The following is a 15,643-nucleotide window of genomic DNA, read 5'->3' as shown; positions in this document are numbered from 1 at the left end:
GCAACATGAGACAAAGTACGCAAGTCATCTGCAACATTACCTTGCACCATGAAGGTAATTGTGGAGCAACAAGTCAAGGGAGAATCTCTACGGCACCGGGGAAGACAAGTGACTTAATACTGGTCTCATGCAACCGCTATCTTGACCATTTTGAAAGTTCAGATCGAGAGGTCATTTGACTTGTGTTTACATCTAGTTATTTATTTTTTCAGTCATGTGTTAATTACTTATTTCAGCTCTAGTTTTCTCTCAGCTGTAGTAGTAGTAACATAGCTGCTGCTTGTATGTTGCCTTTGTCCCTCTTAGAGGAGGACCAATTTAATCACCCAAGCTAGAAAATAAGATGTTTTTCTCCATAATCTTGGCGCTAAGGCAAAGGAATATCGATGAAGGCACTGATGCATTAACAATAGGAACAGAAAACCCAAAAATGTTTATGAAATATTGGAAAACAATAAAATAATTTTGGGGGGAAAGGGGAGTTTAGGGCATGGGTTGTGGTCACTTTATTGTGGTATTGAAGAGGTTGGATTTTTTTAAGACGCAATAAGCAAAGATCGGAAGAGTGAATAACTGACAAGGTTATAGAAAATGGCTATGAGGTCTGAATTTGGTGCACGAACTGAGGTGTTGATCCATGACCAATAGGTACACTGCACCAATGACCAAAGACTACAATAAAAGTTGGTATTCAAAGATCCCAGTTTAAAGAAATCATTGTCATAGTGGAAGTAATATGCCACACATCTGGTGGCAGTAATGTGGGTGAAACTGTGAAAATGAAAGAACCCATGTGAGAGGACTAGGGGAATCATTGAAAGAGTATATTTATAGGTCATGCATGTGAAGTGTGATTGCTTGACTCATTCTGCCAAAAGTACAATGTGTTTTACAAAGAACTCCACATGCCAGAAATGTAGTAAAACATAGACACCATGTAGGTGTGTGCAAGGATGCAGGTGCCGTGTCGCAAGATAAGGAGATACAAAGTAATCTAAAAAATTGTCCTGGAAGAATCAGATGCTAAAGTGGTAGAGAACAAGTGTGATTTAATGTATTGTGATCACGACAGAGTTATATAATAGTAATCAAATGTAGGATAGCATTTTAGAGGTCGCAACATTAATTTACAAGAACTAGATCTAAATACTGGGTGAAATAGGAGGGGGAAAAAGAGTAACATTGACTTGATTGGATTCTTCCTGTGTTCAAAGAGTTAATCTTTTGGGAAGGTTTAGGTTGCAAAGTAAAGGGGACAGCCATTTGGTTCAGCTGGGTCATAATATCAAAGGTATTGCATTGAACCCTAGACACCCGTTTAAGTCACGTTTACAATAGGAGGATGTTGTAAAGAGTTTTCCATGCATCTCTGAATTAATGTTGGGACTTTTGAGGAATTTGTTCATAGGATTGCCTTGAAGGTTAAAGTAAACCAGTAATGCACAAAGTATGAAAGGTGCAAAGGTATTGTTGGAGCAACTGGCGCAACAGTTGGAAAGGTTAAAATATTTGTGTGTTAGAAGAGATAGCAGCTTTGTAATGGTTAGCCCCAGTAGTCTTGGTGATAAAGGATGATAAATATAATATTTGTGACTCGAGTAAAAAACATTCGGGTCGACAGACGGCCCCTATTCAGCAGCTATCATTAGTTGGCAACCTTGGGGTGTTTTGCCAACTGCCAACGACCACTTGCTAGAGCGGCTCCAACTGCACAATAACCTATCACCTGCTCACTTATCTGTTCCCTAGCCACACCTGCTATTATCCTCTTGATTGCTGGCTTGTGGGGTATCCAGTGAGCCCACCAAATTCGTGCTGTGATTCCATCTGCGGGGCCCTCGCAGTGAGGAGAAGCCCTGGCCTCGCATTTGAAATTTTCCACCACTGAACCACCGTACGTGGCGATTGCTGTTGAAGAGGCTCATCTCCAGTGACGAGAACCTCCCTACCTTACATGACTGGGGTACCACTTGGTCTCCATGCACCTCAGTAGAAGGGAGGGTTCTCCCCCTGACTGCACAACAACATTGGTGAGAGAGGCGCTGGGAAACAAGCACCGGGAGCTGGTTGGCCTGGAGATTCTGTAGGCGTTCGGTTACCACTGCAGAAAGCAGAGTGGGGTGCAGAGGAAAAGTAAGCCTATTACGGCATCCTCTTTAGAAAAGCGGCTAAAACCCCGCCGGGTGCACAGCAGCTCAAGGATGGGCTGTGGCGAAAGACTGGAACACAGCCGCTCTCATTTCTGCAGGACGATCGGCGTAGAGAAACAGACCTCCAGAGAAGGAGATACCAGTGTGAAGCGCCCTTTAACTGTGAGGAACTATAGCGCTCCTAGCCAAGCTGCCTTTCTCCAATAACTGCGGCCCTGAATATACATTGTTCATGTGAAACTAAGTGCCCTTGCTGAACACTCTCCTAGGACATATGGCCTGTGACTATAGCCAACATCAAAACCTTTTCTGTGGCACTACTCCCTGTCTGTTCCTTTACGTACGGTACCCCGGGGACTGCTGCCCAATCTTCTTTACCACTGGCTGGTCCAAGAGAGACTATCTGAACCTCCATTTGTAACGTGTTCCCCCATCTGCCGGTGCAGCATTTGAAGGGTGTACAGTTGGGATTGGGGAAGCGGCGTGCACATGGTGATAAAACAGACAGCAGCATGGACTGCTAATGTGAACCCACTGCAGCAGCATGGACTGCTAATGTGAACCCACTGGCAGGTGGCAGTGAGTATCCCGTGACCCCGGTGCCTCCCCCTCCCCACCCCCCCCCCCCCTCCCTCCCCACAACCACTCAGGCACTGATGGGCGACATAGGTATGCAGAGCTCCCACCAGATGAAATTCGAAAAGTACACGCTTCCGAAGGGTCCAGAAGCTTTGGATGGGTCCCAAGAACAACCCCTGCCCGCTGCGCCACCAACAATTGAAGAGACACCCTTGAGAGTAAACAACTTCATGGTGGCGATTCATGGAGTGCGAGCGGTGCTTGGAGCACGATTCAACTCAACCATGACTGAAGTTTCATTGAGAGCGGATCTCCGTAACTTGAACACGAGAGTAAAAAAAAAAATGATGTCAACTGTGTCTACACCATGATATAGAGGCCCTCAAGGACCTGTCAGGAGTTGCAGGCTACAAGTAAAATCACGGGTGACCGATTGGAAAACTATAGAGGCAGATTTCGATTCAATGTGCGCATATTAGGAGTCCCGGAATGGGCAGATGGGGGAGGCAGTGTACCGATTTGTTGAAGATCTTATTCTCAAAAAACTGTAACCTTGCGGCCCCTCTAAATATTTTTCAATGGAGCAGACCCATTGTGTTCCGGGCGGATGCCCCAAACCAGGGTCCTCCTCTCACCCAATTATTTCCCGTATTTTCAATTTTCTGTACCATGATGTAATACTCCAGACTGCTTGCAGTGCTCCTTCAGTGACTGATTTCACGCTTAGAATCCAGAGGCAGATTTGCAGTTTTCCGGAAGTTAAAAGGGTGTTAAGGGACAAAGCAGTGAAATATTTGATTTGTACTGCAAAGTTGCGAGTGGAGTCTGAGGGAGAGAACTGGTTATCCTCAACCCTGGAGGAAGCCTGGGAAAGGCTTGATCAATGGGAGACAATATGGGGCAATGTCTCCAAAGAACGGTGGAGGTGGCAAGGACAACGCTCCGAGGTCAGACAGCAAGAGATTTGGACCAGTAAGGAAAGGAATCGCCACAGCAACAAGCTCCATGAATACTTGTATTACTCCTCTCGATGGCGAATACTAAGCTTAGACGCTGCAAACTCAGTTGAGGACCCTGAGACAGTGCTTGTTGTTACACAACTTTATATCACTTTGGACTACACCATTTACTTTGCAAGCTGGTTCTCCCAATCGGAGGGCCAAAACTGTGACAAGAGTCTGGTGAAGGTCACTATCCCCGAAGTAACCCCTTTCTTACACCACAGGCCATTGGTAACAGTATATTCCTTGTATGGGGAGCAGCGGGTGGCATCTAGGGTGGACCACGCTCTCCTTGGTGTTCTCTGTTAAGTAGTGGCGACAGGCGCTTTGCAGAGTTGAGTGGCTGGGCAGTTCTAGGGCTGTCTTACAGGGAGGTGGTTTTGGTCCCACACTTGGGGGATGGGAGGAGATGGGAGAGGGATAGTTTGTATGCTTTGTTTTCCTTATTTACTTGATTGAATGGCGCCAGTTTTCCTTTTTCACCAAACTGATTGAACTTGCACAGGTGTATGTGTGTGGTTCACTCTTATTCACGTTTCCTAGTAGGGCCGCCGAGGTAAGAACTGAGATACACCACAAGGTAGTTCGAGAGGATGGTGCATAAAATGACTGCTTCTAAAATTTGGCTCTTGTCCTGGAACGTAAATGGCTTGGGGGAATAGAATAAAGCGTGGTGGTAGTGCTTCAGTATATTAAACCGCATTTCCCAGATGTAATCCTTCTATTGGAAATGCGCCTCGTGGGTAATGCTTGCAAGGGTCTGGGACTGTTGGGGCTACCGAATGGTGGTCCATGCTGAGTTCACTTCCGGTTCCAGCGACACAGGAATACTCTTCAGGAAGCAACTTCTCTAACTGTCAACCAAACCCGGTCTGATTAGCTGGTCCTTGGTGGTACAATGTTGATTGATGGTTGGTATTAGACGTTTATCCAATTTAAGTTCGACCACCAATAGGACAAGGCAGTAAAGTTGTTTCTCCCAACTACTGACAATCCTTTCTAGTGCTCACCCCCCTGCCGCATTCTAGATAGTGCCAAACGATTCTAGGTGCCCAGTCTATGACTCAAACCACAACAAAACAAACCAAATAAAATCCATTGGGTCGACCCTATCAGCCAAAATGTGTGAATCCCTGTGACCTATCTCTCTGCTCCCTGCCCTGGCTAAAGTGGCAGAAAAGCATGTTCAGTCTGTCCTTTCACATTTTGTGGAGGCCTACGGCCTCTTGCACCACACCCAATCCGGCTTCCGTGCGAATATGAGCACAGAGACTGCTCTGTTAGAGGTGGTGGAGGCCATCAAGGAAGTTCAGGACTCTGGGGGAAAGGCACTGCTGGTGTTACTCGATCTTTCTGCGGCGTTTGACACCGTTCCTCATGACCGCCTATTGACCCGCCTTGTGGAGATTGAGGTTGGAGGAACGGTGTTCAAATGGTTCAAGTCCTTTCTGACCAACCGCCAACAGACAGTCTGGGCCCCTCCGTACTCTGCGACAGTGCCGCCTCTGGAAGTGGGAGTTCCTCAAGGATCTATATTAAGTCCGATCCTTTTCAATATTTGTATGTCCCCTCTGGCGGCGCTAGTCGAATCTTTTGGAGCCCAGATTGTTTCTTACGCCGATGACACCCAGCTTCTTTTCACGTGCAGTAAAAATATGGATTTCAATGGAGACCGTATTAATAGCTGTTTGGCCGCGGTCTTTCCATGGTTCCAATGCAATCAGCTAAAATGCAACTCAGATAAATCAGAGGTTCTTTTCTTCGGTTGCCCTCCTGATCCTTGCTGGAGGTCTTGGTGGCCTGCTGATATGTTTCCCCCTGCTGATGTGGTCTCGGTGGCTAAAAATCTTGGCGTTAAGATGGATAATTGTCTCACCCTGAAACCTCAGGTTATGAGCCTAGTTGGTCAATGCTTTGGCATTTTAAAAATACTAAGAAAATTTCTTCCTGTTCTTTCCATCGCCCACAGGAGGATCACGGTGCAGGCCATGATAGGCTCTAGGCTTGACAACGCCAATGTCCTGTACCTGGGTCTTCCCAAGTTCCTTCTCTCACGCATACAGGTTGTGCAAAACTCGGCCGCTCGGGCTATCTTTGGCCTTAGCCACCGCTCCCATGCCACTGGATTACTGCAATCTTTGCACTGGCTCCCCATTCGGAAGCGCATTGAATTCAAGGCACTTACCATGGCATTTAAAACTCTTCGTGGCATCGGCCCCCTCTATATGAGAAAGAGGATTGGTTTTCATCGACCTACCAGAGCCTTGCGCTCTGCGTCACTGTCCCTCACCGTGGTCCCGGCAATCAGGCGCGCCCGGATCGGAGGGCGTTCCTTTAAATACCTAGCGCCACTCGCCTGGAATGCCCTCCCTCTGGCGCTAAGAAAGTACGACAACTTGACGACCTTTAGAAAGAAGCTCAAAACTCGGCTGTTCAGCCTGTAAGTCCTCCTCCCCGCAGAAGCTTTATGGTCTTGGGTCTGTCAGCACCGGGACACTCTGCTTGAGTAGCTGAGCGCTTTACAAAACTCTTGATAACATAACATAACATAACAAAGCTAGGAAAATATTGATCAAATTCTATTGTTAAGCATTGTCACTGTTATACTTTCTGTGGAGCAAGAGAGGTTTTTTTTTCTCCCCAAACGTATTTATATTGACGTCATATCAGTGAATGCATTACATTATAGCGCGAGCGTTAAGCAATATAGGTCATAACAATGTAACGCCCCCTATGTGGGGCTGTCTTGTAATACAAAGTAGGCACTCAAAGCTTTCTCTTAGTGTTATCTAAGAGCAGGGTACTGTTTTCGTTCACTCTAAAGCTCCTAGTGAGTCAAACGATCATTGCATGCAGTCCATCTTTCTTTTGTGACGTAGTTTTGACATGGCATTCTCCAACAGGGAGAGTACCGTAAAAGAGAAGTAAACTCAAAAACAGAACAAAGTAAGTCCCCAAAACTAAATTAGGAGAAAAGTAAAATCCACCCTCAAACCCACCCACAAAATGGTGGTGGCGGCGATCTATCACCTGGTTGACACAGGATATAATCAGTTATGAGTACTGTTAAAATTGGAAGAGGTTCATACTTCCGATGGAGGGGGGGGGGGGCAGACAGCTTGTGGAGGTCCCCGTGTAAGGAAGGTGATTAGCGGACCCCATTTATATTCAAAGTTTTTGTAGTCATCTCGGAAGATGTCCGACATCCTCTCGAGACTTAATAGCCTCCAGAGTCGAGAGTGCCACAGTGAGATAGCGGGTGCCTCCTTTTTCTTCCAGGCTACCGCTATTGCTGTTTTCGCCGCCCCAATACGGGTCCACATAATGGCCTTATCGGCCTTGGTTTGATGTTCTAAAGAAGGGTCGCGGAGACCCAGCAGTCTCTGCTATAGTAGTCTGGATGGGGTAGCCCAGCATCTCTTTTATGTGAGCAAGTATTTCTTCCCAAATTGGCCAGATAGTGGGGCAGTCCCACCAAATGTGATGAAAATCCCCCACTAGGCCATAGCCCCTCCAGCACAGATCCGATGTATTTGGGAATATGCGTTTAAGCTTCGAGGGGTCTAGGTACCAGTCCATCATAGTTTTAAGGTGGGCGTCACGCAGTTCCATGGAATGGTAAAATGTTGTGATGTCTGACCACAGTCCCTCCCTTTCCCTGTCAGAGATTGCACGTTGAAGAATTTCCTCCCACATGTTTGTATACCGAGGTCTTGGAGCGCGTGGAGTTGAGTAGATATTTGTAAAGAAAGGAGATCACCCCTCTCATGGAGTTGGCACCCTGGACATATGTTTCAAATTTTGTAAGTGGATGTGTAGCTGCTTCGCGTATGTGAGGGGAGGTGGCCCCGTGTTTTAGTTGGAGGTAGCGGAAGTGTTCTGACGGCTCAAAGTCATAGTCCCTTCTGCAATTCTCGAAGGTAAGTATGTCAGCGTTATGAAAGAGAGGTTAGTGCCCGACATCCGCCTTCTTTCCAGGCATCAAAGGGACCCTCATGAAGAGCCGGCAGGAAGTCTGGGTTAAAGTGGAGTGGGGTGTAAGGTGAGGGGAAGGTGGTCCATTGGCCGTTAGAAAGGGTTTCCCAAACTGTCAGAGTGGTGCTAGTGCTGATGTAGGCATTCTTTGGTCTATCCTTCTTGGAGCACCTTATGAGATCCCAAATAGTCCGACCTGTGACTGAGTGGTCCATGTGTAGCCGGTGTGTCTCTGACTTGCGCTTGGACCATTCAGTTACCACGGTTAGTTGCGCCGCTTTGTAATAAAGGCCGAAATCGGGTAGACCTACCCCGCCCTCAGATCTTAAGCATCATAGCATTGAATAAGAAAAGGGTGCCCGGCCACCCTGCCAGATAAATTTTAATATCAGATTACATTTTCGGGAGGAAGTCCCTATCTAGTTCTATGGGTAGGGCCTGAAACAGGTATAGGAGTTTGGGCAGCACTGTCATTTTGATCGCGTGGACGTGGCCTAGCCACTAAATAAAGAGATTTCCATCGGTCATGATCGGCCTAAAGTTTGCAGAGTGCAGATGGGAAGTTAGCTTTTAAAGAGCCCATTGACGCGTGGTGTTAGTTGTATCCCCAGGTATTGTAGGGAACAGGACGTCCATTGGAGCAAGGTATGTTGTTGTAGCTCCCCCACCTCATTCTCCGTGATAGTTAAATTAAGTATATACGATTTGTCCGAATTAATTTTAAAACCTGCTACTGCCTCGTGCTAATTCCAACTGGAGTTTGGGGCGGGAGCAGGCTGGCTCCGTGAGGTACAGGAGTCTATCGTCCGCAAAAAGCGAGATTTTATGGCTTTCTCCACTAAAGGGAATTCCCTTGATCTCTGGTGCTTTCTGTATGGCCTTAGCCAATGGCTCAATGCTGAGAGCAAAATGTATTAGGGACAACGGGCATCCCTGGCATGTTGCTCGGGCGTGGAGGAAGGGGGCTGAAATTATCCCGTTCACCTGTACTCTAGAGCGTGGCTGTGCATAGTTGGCTCTAAGCGTAGTTAAAAAGTCATCCGTGAAGCCGAAGTGGGTAAGGATTTTAAAAAGAAAGGACCAATCCACCCTATCAAAAGCCTTCTCGGCGTCCAGACCCATGAGCACCACTGGTATTTTCCGTTTGGTGGCCTTCTCTGTCAGGTGTACTATGCGTCTGGTATTGTCGTGGGTCTGGCGCCCTTTAATGAATCCGGATTGATCAGGGTGGATTAGGTCTGGCATGTGGTCATTTAGCTGGGTAGCATGGATTGGCGAGTAGATTTTCGCGTCGAGATAAAACAAAGCTATGGGGCGGTACAAGGAGCAGAATTGTGGCTTCTTCCCTGGCTTGGGGATTATTGAAATGAGTGCTTTGGTCAGTGAAGGGGGGGGCCATGCCTTCCGTGGCCATCTCATTAAAAAGGCGTGTGAGGTGGGGCAAGATATCTGGGGTGAATGTTTTATAAAAGTGTGCTGTAAGCCCGTCTGGCCCAGGGGCCTTGAGTATTTTGAGGGACTTTATGACTGCGGCTGTTTCTTCAGAGGTAACGGGCGCTGTTAGATTGTCATTCCGTTTTTCGTGATACCTGAGGGAGTAGTGATGTTTTAAGGTAACCCTCCTGCATTTCTAGGTCTCTTGATTCACCCTGGTACAAAGCCTTGCAGAAGGACCCGAAGGTATCTGCTTTTTCGGCATCTTTGTATGTTAATGTGCCCTCTTAGTTTATAATGCCCCCTATGTATTCTCGTTCGCGCTTCTCTTTTAATTGTCTGGCCAAATGTTTACCTATCTTATTACCTTGGGAATAAGACATTTGCCAAAGTTTTAAGAGGGTGAATTCTGCCCTGTTATTATAGATAGCTTTTAGTTTTCCGAGAATAGCCGTGAGAGTGCGTAGGGATTCCCTGGTGGGTTTAGCTTTTTGCTTGTTTTCAGCTATTGCTAGTTCGGATTCTAGATTTTCCCTTTCCTTGGCCCTCTGCTTGTTCAGGGTAGACTTGAGGGCAATGCATTTCCCCCGGAACACTGCCTTGAATTCATCCCAGTTATTAAAAATAGTGGTGTCTTCGGGTTTATTTGAATTAAAGAAGTCTGTGATGGCTTCTCGTAGTGCGGTGCAGAGCACTTTATCTTGGGTGAGGGAAGTCGGAAAGTACCATTTGGGTGAAGGGGATGCAATATGGTCCCATTACAGGCAAATCGAGACCAAACACAGATCCGAGATAGAGAGGGGAAAAATCTTCGCCTCCCTTAAGGAACCCATCAAGTTTTGGCTAATGAAGATGTAATCGAGGCTCTAGTAGGTGTGGTGTACATGGGAATAGAAAGTGTAGTGTCGTGTCTGCGGGTAGAGGGTGCACCAAGCATCTCGAAAGCCCATGTCCTGGAGTTGTTGTTTAGTGGCAGCTGGAAAGGAGTTAGAGTCTGCCCTGTGCGAGTGATTGCTATCCAAATCTGATTGCCACGTCAAGTTGAAGTCACCTAGGAGTACCCTTTCCCCTTATACAAAGTCTCAAATTTGTCCAAGTATCTTATTTAGAAAGGGTGTCTGCCCCATGTTAGGAGCGTAGGTTGCAATAAAAGTGCATAGTGCGCCCTGTAAAATGCCTTTAACCATAACCAGTCGCCTGTCTTTGTCTGTCTGAATGCTGCTAGGTTGGAATTATATGGAGCTGTGAAAGAGGAGAGCAACTCCCCGGTGTTTAGTCAGTGCGGAGGAGCGATAAATCAGTGGGTAGTGTTTGTGGCGAAGTCGTGTCCTCTACACGTGCCAGATGAGTTTCCTGGAGTGCTACTATATCAAGATGGTAATCTGTGAGGTACTTCCAGATCTTCTGTCTTTTCTGAGGAGAGTTGAGACCCTTCACATTCCAGGAGCCTATTGTGAGTACCATCAGACCCCAGTTAACCCCCTGCCTCCTTCTAGACCTGTGGTGTGGGCAATGAGACGCAGTTGCTCCTGGCCAGTATCGTTTGTGACTTCTATGAAACGGATGAAAACAAATCTCCTATGTAAGACCTGTGCCAATGGGACATATTTAAAAAAAACGCCACCTATCTGGGTATCTATGTCACCACGACAGGGCACAATTCGTCGCAAAGAACCTTGCGCAGCCCCTTATGCGGCTTCGTCGTGATGTCAGGCATTGGCGGTCCCTGCCGCTGACACTGTTGGGAAGAGCGGCCCTCTTCAAAATGATGGCTCTCCCCCATTTCCTGTATGCCCTACAAAATACGCCCTTTCCGGTCTCCCATGCGTATTTCGCAACCATAAATGCTGAGGTTACCAGCTTATTATGGGAAGGAAAGACACCACGAATAGCGATGCGTAAACTGACGAAAGGCTGCTATGACGGCGGCATTGCCCTCCCAGATATCAACCTTTACTACTGGGCCTCGCAGCTAGCGGTGGTAAACCAATGGCTGCACGTGCCAGGTGACGATCCAGCATACCGCATGGACAGACATCTGCTGGGCGAGGGCGGCGTCGTGGGGACATTATATAACAAAACTAAGCGACACACCCTGACAGGCCCGACAGCGCACACTGTGCAGATATGGCATGAGGCGCTGAAGCACCTGGGCTGCGACGGAAAGATAACACAGGCTATGCCGCTGTGGGACGTGCAGAGGCTGGGTAGACTGCGCAATACTAAAGGATTTCGACAGTGGGACCTGATAGGGATCTTGCGAGTGGGGGAACTCTGGCGGGGGGAGATGTGATACCCTTCGAGCAGCTGCAGACTGAGTATGACATGGATGAGGCCGAAAGATTCAGATACCTCCAAGTCCGACATGCGCAGATAGCGCTGGGCACTCGACTGGCGGAGGCCTCGCCCTTGGAAGATTAACTCCTCACGGACCACCTTGCCAAACGGGCCATTTCCCAGACATATCGCAAAATTATAAACAATCAGCCGGACCATTTGCTGGCCCTGAAAGCGAGATGGGAGGGAGAGATCGGTGACTGTGACGAGACGGAATGGCAGGGGGGCATAGCTTCCCCCAGGGAGGTAGCGATACCATCCACACTCAAGCTCATACAGCTGAAAATACTACACCACACGTACTATACCCGAACTCTCCTCTACAGGCTCAAGCAGACACTCACCCCTCTGTCTTCGGCGGTGCGGGCAGGAGTGGACCCTCTTTCATACCCTGTGGACATGCCCCATAATCAGTCAATACTGGAAGGCGGTCATGCGTACACTTTCGTAGGCAACACACATTACGGCGCTTCTGGAGCCCAGGAGGTGTCTCCTCAATATTTGGGACTCCACTGATCTAAACCGCGCACTGCAAACATGGGTGACAATAGGTATGATGGTTGCAAAACGAAACATAGCGCAGAAGTGGGGGTCCAGCCAGTCCCCTACCCTCCCCCAGTGGTGTAGAGACATGGATTCCATCATGGTTGCTGAAAAGGCAGTGTATATCCATAGGGGATGCCCCAAGAAATGGGCACAGATATGGGGGGCATGGAATAGCTACCGAGGAGACATTTGCGAGCCCCCGAGGGCCAACTCGGATTCAGAACTTAGTGAATAGGCATGTGAGGAGATGGACCAGAGGATGGAGGGCTGTCGCTGTGGTCCTGGTTGGGGTGCTTATACTTCCAGTAGAGATACTGTACTTGACACTGATGATTGTGCTGTTTTTGATGTGGACTGATATTATGTATACTGATATAATGATTCTCACGCTATGCTATGTCACAGATTGTTCTTTATGCTCTAAGAAAACCAATAAAGTTTATTTAAAAAAAAAAAAACGCCACCTTTCCCAGAACCCACCCCCTCCCACCCGAAAAAATAAAAGAAAACCCAACATTACCAACAACCTCATGTTACCCATCGAGGGAAATGTCCCAATCAAAATTCAGGTGTCCTCGATGTGTGTGGTGGGGGGGACTGCAGGACCAGGGTCCCCGTACGCGCCCACTCCGAACAGCTCATATAACATCGGTCAGAAATTGTTTCATTCAGAGGCCGGCAAAACCGGTGCAGGACATCACTGTCGCAAGGTTGTTCATAGAGGTGTGCTTGCCACAGTAGATCTTTAGAGTGGAGTAAAAAAAGTTTGCAGGACCGGAAATTAGTTTCCCCAAGATCGTGTTCATAAAGTGGGTCGGTTCTTCAGTGAGGGGTCGCTGTATACAACTGCTCTAGGAAAGGTCCTATGGGTCTCATCTGCAGTTTCTCCGGGAGCCATTGGACCATTGGTATTCCGAAGGGTCCCCTCTTGGCGAGTCCTGCGTTCTGCTCTGGGTGGGTTTTAGGGTTCCCGCAGAAAGGTCTAAGATCTAATCCTTCTTGCAAGTCAGAGATGTGACGTGGTTTGTTGTTGAACTCGAAGAAGAGGCCGAATGGAAATGTCCATCTGTATCTGATGTCGGCCCGCAGTTTCGATGTGATGGGTCGGAATAGCTGCCTCCTGGCTAACGTGGCCGGCGCCAGGTCTTGTAAGACTGTGCATGAGTGGTCCTGAAAAGAGACTGTCCCTTTTTTCCTGGCGGCTTGCAGGACGGCTTTTTTCATTTTATAGGAGTGGAATTTGGCAAGCACGTCGTGTGGGCGCTTCCTGTCACCGCACACTAGTCCGCCGACTCTTTGTCCATTTTTATCTTGAGGGTCCGTGGGCTGAGGATTCCCTCAAAAAGGTCCTCCAGGAATGCCTCAAGGTCCGTTCCTTCCGCTCCCTCATCCAAGTCCCGGATTCGTAGGTTCTCCTTCCGTACCCTGTTTTCAAGGTCCTCTGCTATTAGTTGCGACTGAAGCAGTTGGTCTTGGAGGGTACGGATGTCCTCTCGCATGCTGGTGGTGTGCTTATCTAGGGCTTGAGTCTGTGCTTCCAGATCTACCACTCTCGTGCCCACCGAGTCCACGTCTTGCTGAAGGGAAGCGAGTCGTTCAGTGAGATCAGATTTCAATTGGTCGATCGAGGCCTGAAGATCCTGACACAGTTCATTCCGCAGTTCCGTCTTAATCTTTTAATGTGGCTAGGAGGTCACTGTTTGTGAGTACCATGGCTCCCGATCCCTTGCCTCGCTCCGCTGGTTGGCTTTTGTCTAAGACCGCGAAGAAGTCAGACACTTTATTCATGGCCTTATTAGTCCCCTTCTGTGCCGGCGTATAGGCAAGCCCGGGCTAGCTGCTGGCAGCGGTTCAATGGGATCTCCTCTTGGGGGACCTTGTTCACACTCTGATCGCCGTCATAGGCACTTAAACCCGCATCGGTTTCCTGCTGTCGTCACCTTTCAGGTGGAAGTAGTTCAGGGTTCGGGCCATCTTGATTGCCTCAGCAGGGAGCTGTGATTACCCCCACCTCCTATCCCACGTCCTTGGATAACCTGGAGTCTGAGCGCTATCACGGTAGTGTCTCCAACGTGACATTGCCCCCTGGTAGTTTCATTGGCAGTGACTGATGCTTTCATGTACAGCATAGGAAGTGTCCCGGGCCCGTCGGCCTCATTGCCGTCAATCCCAGTAGCACCTTGTTGGTGAGTGCTGAAGATTTCGATCAGGTTGCTCCCCTTAACGGTAAACTCTATGCTTTGGGGTGCTCTAAGGTCGCTTGCTGAACAGGGGGGACAGCAGGATCCCGTATGCCAAGTCGTTACTTGTAAGGAGCAAGGCCACGAGCCGGGGAGAGTCTTATATTGATGCCTTTGTTTAAAACCTGGCCGCCATTTTAGGGTCAGGCAAGGAGTGTGGCAAAGGACGCACTCGTGATACTCTGCTGTCGTTGAGGGGGAATCGTTCGGTAGGAGTTGTATCACTTATGACAGGGCACTCTGTGCTCTCCGGGACCCTCACCTCTAAGTCGCACATCCGACGGGTCCGCGGTGTAGCGTGGTCCTCACTGGATTTGCTCTGGCAATGCGTCAGGTGGGTTGTTTCTCTCTTCACATGACTCCCGGTGCTCATGATGCCAGAGAACCTCTCCAGCGGCCCGGTCCATTGGGCTGACATAGCCGCAACAGGTCTGCGAGAGCTTCACCGGACCTCCAGAACTACCATCCCCTGCAAGGGGTCGGGCGCCATCTTGGCGATTGCTGGGGTTCCACTACAGGGCTGCACCAGCGTGTCTGGAGGAACGTTGGCAGTGAATGAAGCTGTTCAGTTTGTGACCCGCAAGATCAGCTTGCCATCGGTGTACTTCTCGATCGAGGTATCGCTAATAAACCGCAGTTAGCCGTTCCGGAGTTGAGCGCTGACCGGGAGCCCGAGACGAGTTACGTCTGTCCGGTTATCTTGCCCGGCCATGCCCCCAAGAGAGGGGCTTTTTATGGAAGTTGAATTTTAATTGGTAGTTTAAGGGAGAAGGATATTCATTTAGCAAGCATTCTTCCAACGAATACTTCTCTTGTAGAAAATTGCTATGCTTCCTATTAAAATCTATTTTAAGAGGCGAAGCAGTAAGTATTACCACTTATTCCTATTTCAAAAACGTTTTCCACCTGGGTGTGCCAAGTAACTTAAAATGGACAACGAGAGAAGTTTGGCTTGCCAAATGTCACATGGAACCTTAAGGGGAGAAAGACTAAATTCTGAATCTACCAGCTATAAATTTAAGCCCCAGTCTACTTTCTTTATGACCAATCCATTTCTACCTCCCCCAGTCTTAACATCCATCACTCTTTCCCTTTCCATCCTCCACCACCAAAATATTAAACAAAAATATGCTGACCTTACCATCCATAGCACTTCTCACCCTTCCTCACCCAAATATTTTTTTTAATTGCATGCGTTCCTTGACACTACCACCCAGACCTTCTAGGAGAAGGCCAGATCAGCATCACTACAGGAGCACCTGCTTCAGAATGCAGTTTTCACAGGTTCATATCCAGTGTTTACTGATGGTCTCCAAAAGAAGACAAACCCAAAAATATACTTTTGCTTGTTAGATTGATTTTATACAACTCTTAAATGTCT

At 48.2% G+C, this 15,643-nt stretch overlaps 1 protein-coding gene across 7 annotated transcripts in view; it reads left to right on the top strand.

The window, feature by feature from the left end:
* Positions 1-15,643, top strand: part of CENPI (centromere protein I) — a 708,963-nt gene that overhangs the window by 27,944 nt on the left and 665,376 nt on the right. The window lies entirely within an intron of this gene.

This window comes from Triturus cristatus, chromosome 5_2 (genome assembly GCF_964204655.1).
Source record: "Triturus cristatus chromosome 5_2, aTriCri1.1, whole genome shotgun sequence".
Taxonomy (NCBI): domain Eukaryota; kingdom Metazoa; phylum Chordata; class Amphibia; order Caudata; family Salamandridae; genus Triturus; species Triturus cristatus.
This window is presented reverse-complemented; position numbering and strand designations above follow the sequence as displayed.